This window comes from Bactrocera tryoni, chromosome 2, assembly GCF_016617805.1.
Source record: "Bactrocera tryoni isolate S06 chromosome 2, CSIRO_BtryS06_freeze2, whole genome shotgun sequence".
Classification (NCBI taxonomy): Eukaryota; Metazoa; Arthropoda; class Insecta; order Diptera; family Tephritidae; genus Bactrocera; species Bactrocera tryoni.
Window position 1 is genome coordinate 74,158,778 of NC_052500.1, and position 14,634 is coordinate 74,173,411.

At 34.5% G+C, this 14,634-nt stretch overlaps 1 long non-coding RNA gene across 1 annotated transcript in view; it reads left to right on the plus strand.

The window, feature by feature from the left end:
- Positions 1-6,765: 6,765 nt before the first annotated feature.
- Positions 6,766-14,634, plus strand: part of LOC120768629 — a 46,401-nt gene continuing 38,532 nt past the window's right edge. The window contains exon 1 of the long non-coding RNA XR_005704789.1: positions 6,766-7,482. This is a non-coding gene — a long non-coding RNA (uncharacterized LOC120768629). The remainder of the gene's footprint in view (positions 7,483-14,634) is intronic.

Genomic DNA, 14,634 nt, shown 5'->3' on the forward strand with positions numbered 1-14,634 from the left:
ATCAACCAAGAAATCACTGTTGTCACTATTGTGATTTAAAACTAAAAAAGTTCAATTTCCTCAGAAATACAACCGGCAATGCTTTGTGTGCAAATAATTTTTTAATGTGTATATATATTTTATATACATACGTAAAATAAGGGCCTCTGCACACATGCTAACTCAGAATTTCTTTTATGTACGAAATATGTGCGAGTTTATATAGAAAGAAAAACTTTGCCTACTCCGTTTATTTTGCCAGCTATTTAACATGCGTGTAAATTTAGCCAAACAAATATATATACATATATGTATATGTATATTTATATGTTATGTATATATATGGGCACAGTAGATACATATGCCCATCCCAATTGACATATGAATCTTACCAAAACTTGTGTGCTAGCTAAATGGCCTCTGCATTATTTGTTATTCTTATGATGCTGCTACTCAATGTCATTCGGGATTTTCTACTTGTCCACACAAGCACTTACATACACTCACTCATGCACATATATATATATATATATAGCGGCTTCCTTGTATCCTTGGCACACATAGTCCGCTCGTATCCGCTATTGACTAGTTTTAAGTTAAACACAAGTCTATGGAAACGTGTATTGTACATATATATGTACATTTGTGAGTTTGTGTAGAATCCTGCTTATATCAAGGTTGGCCCACACACATCATGCTTCAAATGTTTAAGCTGAATGGACGACGTCTAAAGAATGTTCGAAAAACAGGTCTTTGCGTATTCACTTGGCTTGTATGAGAATGAGATGACGTTCGAAGCTTTTATTGCGGTAATTTGTTATTTTTAAAGTACAGTTTTAAAAACTTAACATACATACATATGCATGAAATCTATCCAAGATATGAAATCCAGTGCAGGCGGTAGATAGGAAGTATTTAAACGTGCCGGCGCAAGATTGCGACAGGGGCTCCCCAGCTTACGGAAATATAGAACTTAATCGTTTTTGTGGGCGTGCTAAGGACTTGATAACGCCCATATTTACGATACTTACTTACACTAGGCAGCTAGGAACGGCGAATTCCTCTTTCGCCAAGTATTTATTCCTATACTCAGCGGCACTCAAAGCGATCTCATCTTACGACATTGGAACGGACTCTCAGTTTGCAACCGGGCTTATCTTATCTGGAGTCAGGTCACAAAGAATTTGCCGGCAATGAAGTGGCTGACGAACATATCTGTTCTGCACCGGTTTCTGGAATGGTGAAATGGAAACACGCATCGATGTTTGAGCCAATACGTATTAAGAGCGGTAGTGGGACAAAAAAATTCAATATCTTTGGAATGGTATGAATGAACAAAAATTTTTTTGCAGATTATTAAAGGTGAATATTTTCCGCGTTGTGTCACATACTTTTCAGTTTTTTTAGCGTGAAGAACACATGAAAAATTTCAATTGTTTAACAAAAAATTATGTAAAATATTATTATTTAAACAAATGGATCATGAAAAAATATTTATAATATAGCACGAACATTTTTCTTTGACTTCACAAAATTTCATCGATTTATCTCCAGTAGTTTATGAGAAAATAATTTTACAATTTTATCGTGCTCTAAATTTCAACCTTCAATAACTTTAACAAAAAAAAAGAATTTTGACGAAATATTTATATCACGGGGTATGCGTCTGGTCCCCTTCCTAATGAACTGCTAATTTTCAAAATCGGAGATTTTTCGAAATTTTCATGGACCACTTGACGTGGTTTGACCCAATTTTGAACATTCGCTTAATGAGAAAAATTGGTTTGAGAAATCTTAAAAAATACATGCAAGGCATGTTGCAATGCTGCTGAGGATTATACAACCAATCAAAGTTCACTTCTACCCAATCTGGTCAGTGGTACTGTGCAAGCCCATACATACATATATATACAAGTATACCTGTATACTCGTTTATACAATACACATATAAAGCCAAATTCATTAAATTTTATTTCATAACAGCCTTAAAAACTGATTGAACTTGCACTCAAGCCGCTGCTATTAATTTAAACAAATATTGTTTGCTTGTCTACCTACAACACCAGGCCGCGAGGCGATTAACCGATGACTTGCCATGTCAACAAAAAAGTATCAACCAACGAACCGGATGGGGAGGCGGTAGCGTATGTGAATGTGCGATTTTAATCGCAAATGTATTTGTAACGGATGTGCAAGCAAATGCTGAAATTTATTAAGGTGTTAATGCATTTATTTAAATACATGGGATTTATTGATTTAATCCTTGATTTTTTTTTCTAGCCCACCAGGTAAAGTAAGCGATGTAGTGACTCTTGTAATTTAGAAAATGTATTTAAATTTTAAAAATCTATTCAAAAATCTTATCTCTGTCCGGTATATCATATATCGAATTTCCGTATCCTCACTTAAATGGAAAACAACGTATCATCAAAAAAATCTAAATTGAGTTTTTTATTGCTTACGATTCACTACATCACGTTACATAAATTTTGCATAAAAATGTCTGTAAACTTAGGAAAAGTGATGTTACGTGATTTTGCATTTTTGATGACGATATATACTACTTTGAAATTTTAAAAAGCTATTAATCAACAAATAATGCCAACATAATCCTAAGATTATATTCAAACGTTAATTTGTCAAGAAAGTGCGACAAGACGTTGAACCAACACAATGCACATCCGAACACATGGAGAAATTCTCTTTAAAAGACCTATGAAAAAGTAGTTTACAACAACAAATTTGAACAGCAAGGAAGTTCATACATTACTGAAATGCTATTAGCAGGGAAGAGACTTCCGCTTTAATTTATGTTCAACTCATTTGCTTTTGGGGTTACATAAAAATATTAAAATGTACACACATTACAATGTTGGCGAAAAGAAGTGAGTTTTTAAAAATAATAATGCAATTTTTGCACGTCATCAAGCTTAAGCAGTAAATCCAGACCGCAAACTTCTTGCTGGAAGCAGAGAAGAGCCATGTACGTGCTGGTGTTACTGAGCGGCGCGCATTTGGCATACATATAATTGTATATATGTATGTGTACGTCTTTGCTTTCCATTTTCTGGCTGTAAACGTAAACAGCATAGAACAAATTTTCATATGTACAAATATGAATATACAGACACACATACACATACAGAAACATGTGATTGTTCCACACATACAGACTCTTTCAGTCTCACAAATGTATGTACATATAGCATCTCACCCACACAATGGTAATATTGCCAACTTCCGCATCACTACTCGACTGATTAATGCCATATGGCACTGGTACCACTTTCCAAGCACCACTTGCCTCATGCCACATTTGCCAAGTTGTTTGCATATTTACTCATTAAACCCACTAATTTGCATTGCTGCTGTTGCATTGTTGCAACTACGTACAAGTATGAGCATCTGCTGCAACAATAGCAGCATACTCACAACAACAGAAACAACAACAAAGATTCACGGTACAACCCGAACAAATGATGATATTTATGTAGAGCTTACTGAGGCTGAGTGGCGCTTCTCCGCTTGTGACTAATTTCATGAAAAGCGCATACTAACGCATTAGTAGAAATTGCTTTGCTTGCATTAAATGCTGTAGTTGTGTATCAATTTGTAATTCATAATGGTCCTTGTATGGGAATTAGTTGTGTTGAATTTGTATCCTTTACATTTTTATACCCTGAACAGGGTATATTAAGTTTGCAACACGCAGAAGGAAGCGTCGGAGACCCTATAAAGTATATGTGACCTGATCTACGAAAAGGGAGCTAACGTGCGAAAACTAGTTTTCTGGGAAATAGCTGTTAAAATAAACAACTCGTTTCGTCAGTTTCTCGTTATCTCATTAATTGTTCTCCTTTTCCAGAGGCTTCAAGGACGTCCAGTAAGTGTTGTTTTTGGTCGGAATATTATTATAGTTCATCGTGTAAGTTGCTAGTGTGGAACATTTAAAAAGTAACACTGAAGAAGTGACGTTTACTCTAATACCGCGCAGGCCGTGCTGTTGTCTTGTTTTCATTCGTCTCTCTTTCCGGATGTTCTGTTATCACATTTGTGTAAGTGTTTCTGTTGATTATCGTCTTCGCATGAAATGAAACATGAGTGTTGATGAGGTGTTCAATGCCGTATACGGACAATATTTCCATGAAAAGGATGATGAAAACAATGAAGAGAGCGATTATGATGAAGACGAAGTATGTGTATCTCAGACAGAAGATGATACCGAACAAGCTTTTGTTAAGATTGACCTGTCTGTTGTTGAAGTAAAGGAGGAGAAAGGTAGTAAAAGGTGAAGTAAAGGAAAAAGAAATTCGCAGACTGTGAAGAAGTGCAGTCCTTTAAGCTTCTGTTAAAACCTATCGATCCTGAAATGCCGAAAGTCATACAACCAGCCGGTTTATCTTTGGAACGTCAGTGGTATATCTATCACAATCTTCGCAGCTTAGTTTCGGATATACATATCTAAAGTAGATATTGTGGCTCCATTGCCGAAAGATTTGCCATCGAAGAAACGGAAGGCAAAAACTAGTGAAGATGTTCTCAAACCAGACGAGGAACCAGGTTCACCTCTTCCTCAGGATCAACACGTAAAAAGATCTCAAGGAAAACGACAACAAAGAAAAATACATAAACTACTCAGCATTATTATTTTTGGCCCATAATACGTTTTTCTAGTGTATAATCATGTCGTTATAGCTTATAATTCAATGTATTTTGTTTATTACAAAAAAAATTATACTTTTCCTTATTTTTACTCTTCTTTCCCTTAATTTTTAGGGATCTTTCAAACAAGTTATGACTTTTTGGATTCCATCACGTGAAAAAGCATCTCATCTTCCATCCGAATCAACTAAAAAGTGAAAATTGATTTTTTGACACCTAAGCGCCCTTTCCGTAGACCAGGTCGCATATAAATAAATGATCAGTATGTCGAGCTGAGTCGATTTAGTCATGTCCGTCTGTCCGTCTGTATATATACGAACTAGTGCCTCAGTGTTTAAGATATCGTTTTGAAATTTTGCAAACGTAATTTTCTCTTCAAGAAGCAGCTTTGTCAGGAACTGCCGATATCGGACCACTATTATAACATATAGCTGCCATACAAACTGAACGATCGGAATAAAGGGCTTGTATGGAAAACTTTCGCATTTGACGTGTTATCTTTACGAAATTTGACATGGATTACTGCATAAAATAATAATATTATCTCCGAAAAAATTGTTCAGATCGGATTACTTTAGCATATTGCTTCCATGCAAACTAGACACATAGGTACTAAAAGAAATGTACCTGTGAAGGGTATATTCGCTTCGGTGTAGCAGATGTTAACGTTTTTTCTTGTTTTTATTGTGCATTGGCAAAGCATTAAGAAAAGTTACATGAAAAGGCTGTTAATTCCTATGTTGAAAACAGTTTCTTTTATGAAAGACGCACACCAAAGATAGTTACAATAAAGCAAGCGATTTCCACAGTTTCTATGAGTACAGAAGTTATGCATAACTTCTTGAATTTTCTACTTTGTTGTGAAATATTATCTCCTCCATTGTTATCCAAACTTTTGAATCCATTTTATGTTATATTTTTTTTGTTTTGAACAAAATCGTTTTGAAGTTAACTATATAGTAGTATGCGGGCAGTCATTTACTCCACTTTACAATCAAAATCCGACTTAGCCTTATTAGATTATCTCAATTCATATATGGTCTAACCTTGCATATATGTACATATGTGCATAAATGTATATGTTGTCCTGTCTTTAACTCAATCAAATTATAATTTCGAAACTTTCAGCACGACTGTGCGCTTTTCGCTTTTCTACTGCTTCTGCACAAGTTAATGCAAGCGACTTAAAGTGAGTTTATCAGCAGTCGAACAGTTGCTAACTGAACAGAGCAACACGTGGCAAAAGTTCAGCTTGTCTTAACCAAAGAAGTGGAAACACATTTACCGAATGTATACAGACATATGAATATATATATGTACATATATGTTTTGAGGATATGTGGGTAAAGGTCCAAAATAATAAAGAAAGTTTTATATGTGTGATATATGTAGGTATGTTTGCATGAATTCAGGTAGTGAGTTGTCAGGCACTTGTATGTTTTTATATGTAAGTTTTAATTTAAACATTTTTATTTTCATATATTTTCATATACTTCGATATTAAGTTATTACTTTTATTGTTTTAAAGGAGTATAGTACATTACCTGAAGTTTTCTGTTTTTACTTTCTCCCCTTTCGCGTTACTTTCATGTTTCAGTTCATTCCTCGTGCTTTTATTAAATCCTGTTTTATGTTCTTGCGACAGTGGGTCACTGGGGATCTGAAATACATTGTTTCAAATCGGAATGCGATTGCAGCCCCAACTCTTTCACGTTTTCATAGTAGCAGGTTACGTTGATGCTATTCTCCACACTCGCTTGTTGGCGGAAATAAATGGCGACAAAACAGAGATGAAATAATTCAAATGTCAATGTGTGAGTGAGTGGAATCGAGAGACATTTTGGAGACCTTAGCAAATGTTGAGCGTAGTAATGTGAAGAGAGAGAGAGTGGTGCATGTGTGTAGGAAAATATTATTGGAAACAGTTGGCCACCTCCAAGGACTATCTTTTGCACTTATTGCTCACACGCCTAATGTGCTCTCACTTGCGTGCTCTCTGTGACACTCAAAGCATATACTGTAGTTCTCAGCTGCTTTTTCCATGGACTATGCGTATTTTCTAAATTTTCCCGGAGTATTTCAGCTTTTGACTGAAGAAGATTTTAGCTCCAGCGAATCTCACAGCTAGCTTAGTTACTACAAGACACGCATCTAAACGGTCGATGGAACGGAAAAACCTAAAACTCAAAGCGAGCGCGTCTCGTGCACTTAATATTTTTAACATAAATACACGCTTAATTGGACTACTTCAACAGTCGAGCATTGTCTAAAAGCAAAAACGTGTTTCACTAACACTCGCTTGCTGGTGTGCGTGCATGCGTGTGCGTTTGTTTGTTCTAGTTGCTGCACAATTGCCTTTTGAAACAAAACAGCGAGCACTTTTGCTTCACACAATGTGTTGTTGCCAACATGCTTTACGGTCGCCCATTGAGCGTAACGACATTTAGAGAATTTGTGGGCGTACGCGGCGTATGAGTGATACATTTCTTTTGTTTTGTTATTATTTAGCCAAATACATTTGTAACACAGAGTGCACAGCATGAAGTGAAACTGTAGAAGACAAAGCAACAAGCGTTTTTTGTCAAAGATTAAGAGCAACCAACACAAACAACGACAAAAAATCAAAATTAAGCAACAACAAAATTGAAAATAGCTGAAGAAAATTTCCGAAATCAGCGAAAAGAGCACGAAGATAGAAATCTTCGCCCAAATAGAACAAAAACAACCAACACAAAAGTAACGGTAAAAGTCTCCGGTAACTGGTACATCACCTAATCTGCCAACGCTACGGAAGTAATCAACGCCAACAGGGACAATATGACACGCTTTCGACGAATTGTGGTAAGTTATGTGGAATAATTGCGTCTCATTTGATCAAATTCTGTTTTACAACGCCAACATTTTGCACAAACGGCCTATTAAACGCCTATTAAAGAACTTGGTGGTTTAGAGAGGTGATTGTGAAAAATTTTCTACACGGCTAAAATACATTAATTGTATCAACCCTCTGTGTCCAAATAAGCCCTGCGCTTGCTTAGGGAAGTAACCTAGGATATAAGTACATTAGGGTGATTCAAAAAAAAATTTTTTTCAATTGGTACTCGCAAAAATAGGTTCCTAGACACCTCTAAGAAAGCCTCTCCAAATATGAGTTTTTAATTGTAACGGCAAGGTCCTCAGCCTAACGGTTTTCTATTTTTTTCTTATTATCAGATAGAAAAATTTATATCTCGCTTCCAACTACTTGAAAAAATATCTTGTTAATTAGGTTTTGTAGGAAATTGAATGCTATAAAATATGGTCACTTATGATTTTTTCGTACACCCAACCGTTTAAAAGATATTAACAGTTAAAGTTTGATTATTTTTGGGAAAATTTTTTATTTCTTATGAATTTTATAACTCAATGAAAAAAATCATTATGAATAAGGTTTTTGGGGAGGCTTCCTTAGAGGTGTCTAGGAACCTATTTCTCAGAGTATCAAACGAAAAAATTTTTTTTTTTGATTCACCTTAATATGCATTGGTGTTTGACGATGAATATCTCGTAAACGCTTAACTTTATCGAAAAATCATAAGAGACCATTTTTATAGAGCAGTAAATTTCCTAAAAAACTATGAGTTTCATCATTCTTAATAATTTTTTTTCATTGAGTTATAAAATTAATAAGAAATACAAAATTTTTCCAAAAATAGTCAAATTTCAACCGTTAATATCTTTTAAATGGTTGGGTTTACGAAAAAATCATAAGAGACCATATTTGAGAGCATTCAATTTCCTACAAAACCTAATTAACAAGATATTTTTTCAAGTAATTGGAAGCGAGATATAAATTTTTCTATCTGATAATAAGAAAAAATAGAAAACCGTTAGGCGGAGGACCTTCCCGTTACAATTAAAAACTCATATTTGGAGAGGCTTTCTTCTTAGAGGTGTCTAGGAACTTACTTTTTGCGAGTACCAATTGAAAAAAAAAAAAAATTTTGAATCACCCTAATGTACATACATATGTGAAAGGTTGCCTGATTGCTGAAAAGTAGTATAAGCAAATATTGATGTTTCGTTTCCAAACTTTCGTTATAACATTCTTCATGTTAAGTTAAGAAGTTTTTAAAACTTCTAAACAAAATCATTAAAAAAAATTGATCAATATTATTGAATAAAATAATGGCACAATAATTTTGAGTAATATAATTGCACAATGTTATTGAACACATAAATCAACAGGTTCAGATGGAGTTTTTTTTTCCACTTTTTCTATTTTTTATTAACAAATTAACGGCGATTTTTATAACTCGTGATTTTTACTTCCAAGTGCTGCAAAAACTAAAAAAAAAACTTGTTCTGATTATCTCGAGAAAGACATCACCTTTAAGACGCATATCAATTTTTTTGTTTCAGATGATCCGTCAACAAGTTATAATGTACACCGCTGCACCACACCTAGGCGCTTCTGGAGATTCGCCGTCACGGGCTTATTTATTAATATTTTTCATTGAAAATTTTTTCTAATATACTCAAAAGTTGTACAATAACATGTCATTAAAACTAATAAAATTATGCTACTCATGTCGCCGCAAAAAATACAAATATACCCTTTTTTGCCTTTAAAACCTTAACAAATCTGTTGAAACATCTTTATTACAAAATAAGACTGTATTTACCGACAAATGTGGGCTCAGCCCTGTCTTTGAGAATTCAGCAGAAAAGCAACAAATACATATAGCAGGAAAGACACACCATTTGAAAACAGTAAATATAAGAAGACTTTGCAGCAGCAAAACGACATTAATATGCAAAAACACACACACACCTACATATAAATGCACACCATTTTTATTTGTGTGCAAATAAAGAATGTTATTGTCAAGGACAATATGCCAGCGCCGTCGTCTAATGTTGCCACTCAACAGTGAGGCTAAGGTTAAGGAGAACGGAAGACATGATTACTGGCGCAGGCATTCACACACACTTACGAATACAAGCAGAAAAAACACATGCCAAAAGCTTACAAATGCGATTAAAATTAAAAAAGACAGGCCAGCTGGCAGAAAAAGAGGCAAAATGGCGTCATTAGCATGACACTATGTCTGAGCGACGCCAGGGCAGCACACGTGTCATTGGATGGAGCTCTTCCATCGAATGTCAGCGGCTGACAGCAGTCTTTGCACAGGTTGTTATTATTACTGCGTTTGTTTTTTGTTGTTATTATAATGCCATGTCTGTTTTTTGATTGCCGTCTACTTATTTGGTTATTTATGGAAATGAAACTTTTGATTGTAATATTGTAATTGCGAGCTTTATTGGGTGTAATTGCTTTGCCAAATGGAGGCAACTTGTTTAAGGAGCAGATTTAGAGGCAGAAGTGGAAGTTTGACAGCGAAAATGTGGCATAAATTTTTGGGTTTAATGAGTTATCTGAGTACAAAAAACGAAAAAATACTTGGTATTTATTTTCTTATGTGCTTACATTTTCTTTATCTCAGCGCGCTGGCTATGCGTAAATTACATTCATTAGACATCACTTACTGTGAATCTTTATTCCCACTTTAGGGTTGCCTGAGAAACAGGTATGATTATAGTACATTTACCAAGTGAAATTATGTGCGTTTACAAGCAACAGCATTCAAATTTTTTGGGTGACAGACAAGGCGTATGAGTGACATTCTGAAAGTACTGAGATACGCTTATATAATTTCGTGTTTTTGAAGGTCGACTTGGGTCGCCGTTGTTTAGCCAATCAATATTAATGCCGACAGGCTAACTCTATATTATAGAATTGTGAAAAAAAACTTATTACCAAGAACTCAGTGCTAATGCAAATAGTGCTAGTCTCACTCTACTACTAAAAACGTTGCATACATTTGAGCGAGATTGGTGAAATTAATACTATTTTAAAACGAACGTTACTGATTTGATTGAACTGAATTCCATAACAAAATATAGTTTTGATTACATATTTAGCCGGTTAATTTGTTTAAAAGTCCAAAAACATCTGGTATGGACAATACTCGGTCATATATCAAGTGTTGATATTAGGCTTTAATTCCGTTTAAAATAATGTGCCAGAATTAACACATTCCTTCCCTTTCTAATTTCAAGTTGAATTCGTTTTGCCCAGGGAGTTAAATTTTAACATCCTAAAGTAATAAAACTAAAATGTTGCCTACCTTCAGGCGCTTTGTTTTTTTTTAACATGTAAGCTAACAAAACTAGCTTCCTATTGAAGAAATAATAATTTTGTAAAAACTTTTTTCTCATAAAAGACTGTTATAAGCGAATTTTCAACAAAAAAATAATCATTCCAACTTTAATTGTTTATATGCGCAGTTATATAAAACTATCATCTGAACTGTCTTTGCTTTATGTTTTTCCTGCAATAAATTACTTATAGGACGCCATAAACAGTTCAAAGCCGCTTTATGCTCTCGTTTTCATTTGCATTCGCATAAAACCATTTGTTGCTCGCATCTGCTGCGTTGCAACGCGACAGTTCACTTACTTATTCTATGAGCTCACAACTCTCAAGTTTCTTACCTCTGCCGCTGCAACCTGCAACGTCTTGCATTTTCTTTTGCTTCATTTTCTTACAACCCGATGCTTATCTTCCTTTGAACTGTGGCAGAGACCAGCAACAGATAATCAAATGCCACAACAAGTGGCTTGTTGCTTTCACTTTTTACACTTTATTGCGAGCAATTTTAATTTCATTCTTTTACTGCAACTTTTTGCTATTACTTCTCTCGCTTGCTTTACTGTCCTCCTTCTTCTTTTGTTGTTGAACCGGGCGAATAAAAATTTGAATTGTTTTCTTTTAATATTTTGTCATGCTGCCATTGTAAATGTAACTGCTGAACTTAAATGTTATTCTCTCTCTGTCCCACTCACTCTTGCCGCTGCTCTCTGTGGGCTTTGTGTTCTCTGGCTTTACAATGTTTTGCCATCGCTGATGGCTCTCATTGTTCGCGCGTTACTTTTTTAATAGAATCGGCCTATTCATGACGTGTTGCATGTTTATCTTACAAAAGTCTTTCTATTAAATAATTCAATTAGTGAATTTTAGTTTTAATTAAAATTCTTTGTTATTGTTCTGAGTGATAATATGCAGCTACATACGCCATTAAAAATTTAAAAACTACTACCAGTGCTGTCTTCACTACTAAACGTCAAACTTGCGTTTTTTTTATAAATGTTTGTGTTTTTTGAAGGAGCAAAATGGCTGATTTTCAGAAGAGACTACGGAAAAAGGTGTCTTGTAGTGAGGAATATGTTTCTTTAAAAGTAGGTATCTTAAATCCACAATCCAAAAAAATTTATAATTAAAAGAAATGTAGGAAATGATCGAAGGATGAAGAAAATTTAAGCTATTATTACTATTACTATTATTATTATTAAATTTTTTATTACTGTTATGATTATGTAAAAATATTTCTAAGTTTCCGATTGTTAACGTAAAGCAAATGCTTTGTATTGCTGACATCCAAATATCCATCTAATTCTGAAAATTATTTTCATTCTCACTAAAGAAGGAAAAACACATTTTTATGTTTTTTATGGAAGAAGTTTTCCAATATTGGCATGCAAACGCTTTAAAATTGACTTGCATGCCACAAATATGTGTAGAATTAAACACTTGGCTAACTGTTTTTTTTATATTTTTATGTGTGTGGTTATGCATTTTTGTACGCGCAACAGAAATGGATGTTAGTGTGACAAGCGAAACTGTCAAATTGTATGATGCAAGCACTATCTTCACTCAACAGCAAGTGAGCAGGCTAACACAATGGCGGAAGGAGAAATATCCACATATAGTAAAACGGAACAGCGACAACGGAAGTTTTGGAACAAATATGCAAAGATATCGAATTTTAGCATAACATGGCATATATGTGGGTGTATGTTTGTACATGTATGAATGCTTATGTGTATGCTTATATTTTTGCGTAAGAATGTGAGTAAACATTTTCTTCAGATTTTACTAGTTAACTTTAGATTCTTTAACGCGTGTAAAACTTATACGCATAAGTGTGCCTTTGTGAGGGTATCTGCATATTTTTCATCTACATTGTACATGTGCACGCCCACTTGCCACTTCGATTTCAAATTTCGCTTGTACTGCCTGTCAAGTCATTTGCTACTGATTTTCCGTTCCTTTCAAGCCACTTTCGCATTACAAATTTCATTCTTCCTATGCGAATTTCGCAGTCGTTGGCAATTCAAGTCTTCCTCGTCGTCGGCCGTCGCTCTTGTACTCGTCAGTGTGGTTAGCTGTCAGTGTGACTGCCACTTGGAGGCAAATTATTTCAACTGCTCGTTTTTTTTGAAAGCCTGAAGTGGCGCGAAAACTTGCAGTCAATTAGCTTGCCGGCAGAGCACAGCATATGTGCACAATGCCGTTATTTTGCATTATATTTATTACACCATTAAAATTTTGTTTTTTCGGTGAGTTGTCCTTGTAGCTTTTGTCACTCTTGCCAAGTGTCAGTCAATCTTCCAGATGACAGCAGCTGCGACGCATGGTAAGCCAATTGGAGATGAATCTAAACAGAAATGTGTCTGCCTCTAGGTGCACCATTGCAAGTGGCATGAAATGTGGCATGCAAAATTTTCATTTACTCGATTTTAGCAATCTTGTGGGTGAAGACAAAAGCAAGCAAAAATCAAACAATAGAAATGTATACTGGAAAGTATTTTCCAAACCAAAACCAGTATATACATACATATGTTTAAAACAAACACATATATGTCACTAAGAACCTTTCGCTATTTTATATACATTCTTTTATGGCTGCAGAAATTAATTTTCAACTTTATCGTTATCTTTTGTAGTTGAAATGCTTTTCTTGCTTTTTTATTTTCGAAGTTGAAGTTGTTGAGAAATTCCTACCTCGATTTCTTCCAAATCTTCTAGAACTGGTAATCCATGAATTCATTTCACGAAAGAGCTATGTGTTTGCCATAATTTTCATGCTTTAACATTCGAGTACTTTCATATTTTTTTCTTTGTTAAAAATATTACTAAAGTTTAAATAATACTTGCCATTACAAAGTATTGAAATATTTTAAAAAGAGTATAGAAGTTTTAAAAATATCAAAAAAATATTAATTTAATTTTTTATTTGAATTTCCAATATGCGAATACAAATCTTCACAATCGAGCTTTCACTATTTCTACTTCTACTTTTTTACGCATTTGATTTCAATTTATATATAAAAACAGAGCCGAGAGGACAAGTGATCACAATGTGCTGTGTCAAACAAAAAATTCACTCAAACTACAAGTACGGCTAGTTGAAGCATAAACTAAGTTCCTATTCTCATTCAAATTATTTTTTATTCAGAGCTTGTTTTTCATTGAGGCAAAGTGTGTTAATGGCCTATTTCGAAATTCGTGGAGTTCGTTAGCTTCAATCGGTTTATTTCAGAGGCTTTGTTCTACCTCCCACATACAGATATAGCATGCTGATATTTTCAAAGAACCAACTGTAGTATGCAATAAAAGCTTCCGTTATTAGTTTTTTGCTTTGTATAATTAAAAATTATTTAGTAGCAATGCTCCAGTTTGAATTCTACAAATTTTCCAGATGCACGTACCATAATCAGGCCCAACTCTCTTTATTAACTGCATCAGTTTACAGAACTAACAAAAAGTATATGTTCATGTGTACATACAGTTTTCATGTGCACACAATAAAGACTTGGAAATTCAAGCAAAGGAAGAACATAAGATACAATACAACAAATAGCTGAGACAACAATGCCACCAAACAACAAAAACATATTGTGCATGACTGCAACTGACTGAATATTGCAACAGCAACAATAACACCAATACTAGCACCAGCGCAAGCTGTGACTAAATTCGCCATATTTCTTCTTTCAAGAAAAAAGACACAAAACATTTCAAAGAAAAAGCAAAAAAGCGGCCGAAAAGATAAAAGCAGTATGCAAAGCCCAAAAGCGAACAGACACAATGCAACAATTTGTGCAAAG